We start from the raw sequence: 5,871 nt of genomic DNA on the forward strand, positions 1-5,871 counted from the left end.
TAACATCTTTCCTCTCCCGGCAGGTCCCATGTGATCTATCTCATCTACGCCTCAGTTATCCCATCTAGTAAATAACAACAATAAGGTCAACTCTTTCTTCCATTTACAAAGTTACTATAAAGACAAATGAGATGCTAACCATTACAGCACTTTGAAATCTTTGGAAGAAAGGTTTATAAACAAAGCAGGACAACAATGAGTGCAAATATTCCTCTAAATTCCTTGTTAAGTGGTTCTTCAGTGAGTAGAGTGTGCTCTTGAAAGGTTAGGGTATTAGGTCACTCAGGAGGGCATTACCTTAATGGAAGCAAAGATTCATCATTAGGTCCTGGACCTTACTGATCTGCATAACCCACCACCAAGGATGGCCTCTCCCCTTACTTTCCTTTTCCCTCACTCTCTCCCTAAATCTTTGGGTAGCCCAGACCCCTTCCTACAAAGTCACGCAGGAAGCCTACTCACATTGCTGGAATGATCTGGAAATTCCCAGCTCTAATTCTTTCAGTGAGATGGGGCATCAAAAATCATATATGCTGCCTCTACACCCTCCAGACCCCCTAACACTCATCTGGCTTGCTAGACCTTGCCATTTGTCCTACTGCCCTTAGGATTTCTCAACCTTTCCTTATATATGCTCTGCAGTTGAATTCTCTTTTAGAGTGTGAGCTCCCTGGGAGCTTTTTCCCCAGAACTAAGCAAAGTGCTTGGCACATTTGTTGTTCAGTAACTCCAGACTCATAGGTCTCTTCATGGCCCCATTTGGGGTTTTCTTAGCAAAGATTCTAGAGTGATTTGTCGTTTCCTTCTCTAGCTCATTTTACAGATGATAAAACTGAGGTAAGCAGGGTAAAGTGACTTGTCCAGAGTCACACAGCTAGTCAGCATCCCAAGGTCAGATTTCAACTCAGGTCTTCCTGACTCCAGGCTTGGAGACTTATCTTACTGCTTAGCACATAATAAGTGCTTAATAAAGTCATTTTCATTCATTCATTCATTCTTTCTCTCATTCATGCATGCATCAGATACCCAGAAGCTTAATTGCTTCCCTCAAAGCTGGTCCAAGGGTCTTTGTCTTTAGTTATACTTTATACCCTAAACTAAATATCCACAATTCATAAACCTAGGAGTATATTGATAAATTATCAATAATAGACTTTCAAAAATATACATATGCAGACACAGGTAAATTTAATCTGTATTAACATTTTCTCTGGCACTTTCTTAAGTATGGACAATAAACAGAAAGTCAAAACCTGGTTTGCAAAGTTTGCTTTCTGAGGTATAAATATTCACACTGAAAATTTAGCAGTCAACCCTCAGGAGCCTATATACTTTCACTCCAGGACACTCCTGCATCATAACATGCAAGTCCCTGAGACCAGTGAATTTTCCTGGACCACATTAGCTTGGCTTCCTAGACTCAGATCTGCCACACCTCAACCATAATTACCTGTGCTTCCTGTCTCTGTTCCAAACATCCACCTTCCTTCTCCTTGTTTCCAGATCATAGGGCAGTGCTCTCTGGGGTTTAATTATAAAATTAAAAAGAATATAAAAATTCAGAATTAAAATGAGTAAGGTCATTAGTAAAGCACAGAAATGAAGACCACTTTGTCCTAACTCTAAACTTCTTTTCTTTTTTTTTAAACCCGTACCTTCTGTTTCAAAATCAATACCATGTATTGGTTCCAAGTCAGAAGAGTGGTAAGGGCTAGGCAATGACTTGCCCAGGGTCACACAGCTAGGAAGTGTCTAAGGCTGGATTTGAACCTCCCATCTCTAGGCCTGACTCTCAGTCCACTGAGCCACCCAGCTGCCCCCATGACTCTAAACTTCTTAATTTACCCTGCTGGATAATTCCCCAGGTTTAACCTGTTTCCAGATTCTCTTCCACTGTGATTGACACACTTTGCGTCTATTCCCTTATTGCCCCAAAAGGTATCTTTTCCTCAAAGTGGAAAAATAACAATCTTTGCAAGAGAAGAGACAACTGAACCCTTCTACCCATTAAGAGAGATATTTGCAGAATCCTCATCTGGGAGATAGGGTTCAAATCCATTTGGAGGTCTGTGACTACCCCCAATGCTCTGCTAAGGGATGCCACTTTGGAGTATTCTGTCTTCATGTTTATCCACCCCTGTCAAATTTGAGATTCATCCAACTGGGCTCCCTGGACCAATTTTTTTGGCCCATTTTTCCAATCCAAGGATTATCCTCAGCAATTTTCAGCAGTATCCTGATGGAAAGGGCAGACTCTAGTGGCCTGCCTATATAGTTAAGTAAACCTTAAGTTATTGTAACTCTCTAGTGAACTTCACCTCTTCTATCAAAGAAAAAACAAGGAAATACAAACAAAAAAAATAGAACCATTTCCATCACCTCACAATCAAAATTCAACTATTTCCAAATCATGCCACCTGGACTTCTCATTTCTCTCCCATAAGAACCCTAGGATCTGATAGACGAGCTCTTGACTTATCTTGCCCACAAATCAGACTTCCATGATACTTCTAGACCATTTCCAAACCACACCACCATGCGTAGTATGCCCAGGCACCTTTCTAGATCTTCTTTATGTGGTATCTCCTATTGCAATGTAAGCTCCTTGAGGGCAGGAACTGTCTCTCTGGGTTTGTATTTGCACTTCTAAATCTTAGCACAGTGCCTGGCACATTTTGAAATCATACACAATGTGTTTTCATTCATTAATTTATTCAAACTAATCCACAGGTCATCCCACCACCACCACCCAAAGTTCACATCCCCTTCCTTTACAGCTTCTCTAACAAAGATCTTCTGCAGTGTTCTGCGATTGTGCCTGTAATTTCTCCACTACAGCTACATTCTTTTGGATTGTGTCTCCAGGACAACTAAATTCCCTAGAGGTGTAGCTCATTAAGCCATTATCACCTATTAACAGTATGATTCAAGGAAAGCTACCCAAGAGCAGGGCTCTGGAAAAAATAAGACCAGAGAGAACTCTATGTTTTTAGCTAGCTGCCATCAGAGTCCTGATAAAATGGAACCAAGCTGGTTTTCATTGGCAGTGGGGAAGAAAGGAAGGGCTCAGGAAGGGCACGACCACGTCAAGGAAACCAAGGTAGCTGACTTGTGAAAGCAAGTACCAACTGCCAGGATTAAGTCCCAAGAAGGCACCCAGTTCTCCTCCATTCTGAGGGTGTCTGAAGGAGGGAGATTTATTTTTTTTTAGATAGATATCAGTATTTAAAGACTAGAATTTCTAAAACTAGCTCATGCTACTGTTTGCAGAGTTCAATGTTTTGGAAATGGAAAAGAGGGGAGAGACACGGTAAAGATTACAGGGCTGAACATCTAGGCTTCCTGACTTTCTGAACCCTTCTCGTGTTCCCCTGTACTGTGTGCCCCTTAGCAAATTATGTGTCAGGCCATGGTCCAGGTTCTCCAGGACCTCAGGCATAAAGAATGTTAAAGGATGCTGCTGCTGTGGTACAGTCAGTGACAACCATACCTTTGTCAAGCTCTTCTTCACCCTCCTCTAGACTCTCATATGGTCATGTCAGCAGTCATGGGACCCTGACAAGATGATATGATGTACTCCCACATGCTCTCCAATTCACTTTGTGATAAAGGATGAAAGGTTTGTAAAAACTGTTGCAAAAACTGAGAGATGCAAACCTTAGAGATTGATTGACAGAAGCATGTGACTTAGGGTCACATGGGAGCCTGAGCCTTGGGATCTGACAAAATTCTATTGCCCAACAGTTTCATCTCATAGTCTGCTCTCCTGGAAGGACCTAGGGCTTGAAGAGGATTTTCCCCGTGACCAGCAGAGAAAAGAGGTTTGGGATCTGGCTGCTGGCTGCTGAGAAGATCTCTGGACCTACTTGGACATCTACCAACTTAAGATCCTGGCCCTATTTGAATTGGACTCCTGGTGTAAGACTTTTATATTGGGAAGTTAATGTTTAGCTTAGTAATATAGTGTAGTTAGTTATAGATATTAGCTTTTAAATTAAGTATAAGTTTATTCCTAAACCCTTATTCCTTCTTACCCTTCCCAAACAATAAATCAGAATTTATTTATATGTTTTCCTCTTGTTCTTTCCTCACCCCAAATCCTACCATAACAATTTATCCATTCATTCATTATAGCCCTGTTGTCTCATTTTTGTAGGGTTCTGCTCTCAGGATTTGTAACCCCTGAGCACCCTCCTTACAGAGATCCCTGGAGGATGAGAACGGTGCCAATTAGATTGCTATACTGATAGAATCAATTAACTTGAAGCAGAGTTTCATCATCATAATTTCCAAATGCTAGAATCCATCTGTGGAGATCTGCATTAGGACACAGGATGTCTTAATCTCCTTGTCTGGACGTGTGTGGATGGTTTCTGCTTCCCATTTACATTTACAAGCCCATAAAGCAATAGTTCCTAACACTTTGAAAAAACATATTGGAAGCCCCCAGGGCAATTTAATATATCTCCCATTTTATTCTTTTAGATTTATTCATTAAGTGTTTACAATAACAGTAGTGGTAACTTTTGCCTCCAAATTAAAATTTCTATTATGTATAAATTATAAAATTTATACCTATAATTATGAAAACTAAAGCTCATAAAACTGATTATAAAATAATTATTAAGATGTTATGTGGGACACTATGAGAATTAAAATCCCACAAGATTTCATATGCATACTATTATCTGGAAGATTTCAAATATAAACTAGCCTTTTGTAAGGAAAGAATCATTTCAGATGTTATTTTCTTCTCTTTTCCCATCAACACATAAATTACACACTGGCAGAAACTCTGCTGAGTATATGCAGGGTTAGGAGGGACAAGTGGAAAAGAGGACAAGAGGGGAAAGAAAGGAATGATCACATGCCAGGCACTGTTGTACTAAGTACTTTACAAATGTGATGTCATTTTATCCTCACAACAACCCTAGGAGGCAGATGCTGTTTTTATCCCCATTTTATATTTGAAGCAATCCAGGCAAACAGGTTAAGTGACTTGCCCAAGGTCATGTAGCTAGTAAGTAGAAGAGATTTAAAACTCAGATCTTCCTGACTCCAAACCCATTGCTCTATACACTGAGCCACATAGCTGAATGGCTGACCAGAGCAGCCAAGTTGATCTAGAAATCAAGCAAATAGAAGAAAAGTAAGCAAAGGATATGTTTTATAAAAAGCATAAGGATGTTTAAATCAGAAAAGAGCTTTAATACTACAAGAAATAGCAATATAAGGTCCATTTCGGTGGAATATTTATGATAGTTCATGATGGTCTCAAGATGATGCACATGCTCAGCAATTATGGTTTTCATATACCCTAACATTTATACTGCAAGAGCACAAATGTTATTCATCTTGATCATGAGATTACAGAATTGAGGAGGAATGATTAGGAACAAGGGAGCTACTCTGGAGTGGTTGTTCAGAAAGCAGAATATGGGATTTGCAGGGCTGGAGCCAAAATGGCAGAGATGAGAAAGCATTCAGTTTATTTAGTCCTCTCAACATTCCCCTCCAAACAACTTTAAAATAACTCCTCAATGTAATGACTTCCGGGAATTGATGCAGAATGAAAGGAGCAGAACCAGGAGAACATTGTACACAGAGAGAGATACACTGTGATACAATCCAATGTAATGGACTTCTCCATTAGTGGCAATGCAGTGATCCTGAACAACTCTGAGGGATCTATGAGGAAGAACACTATCCACATTCAGAGGAAAAACTGTGGGAGTAGAAACACAGAAGAAAAACAACTGCTTGATTACATGGGCTGAGGGGGATATGATTGGGGATATAGACTCTAAATGATCACCCTAGTGCAAACATCAATAACAAATAGGTTCTGATCAAGGACACAGGTAATACCTA

The sequence above is a fragment of the Monodelphis domestica genome, chromosome 1, assembly GCF_027887165.1.
Source record: "Monodelphis domestica isolate mMonDom1 chromosome 1, mMonDom1.pri, whole genome shotgun sequence".
Lineage (NCBI taxonomy): Eukaryota > Metazoa > Chordata > Mammalia > Didelphimorphia > Didelphidae > Monodelphis > Monodelphis domestica.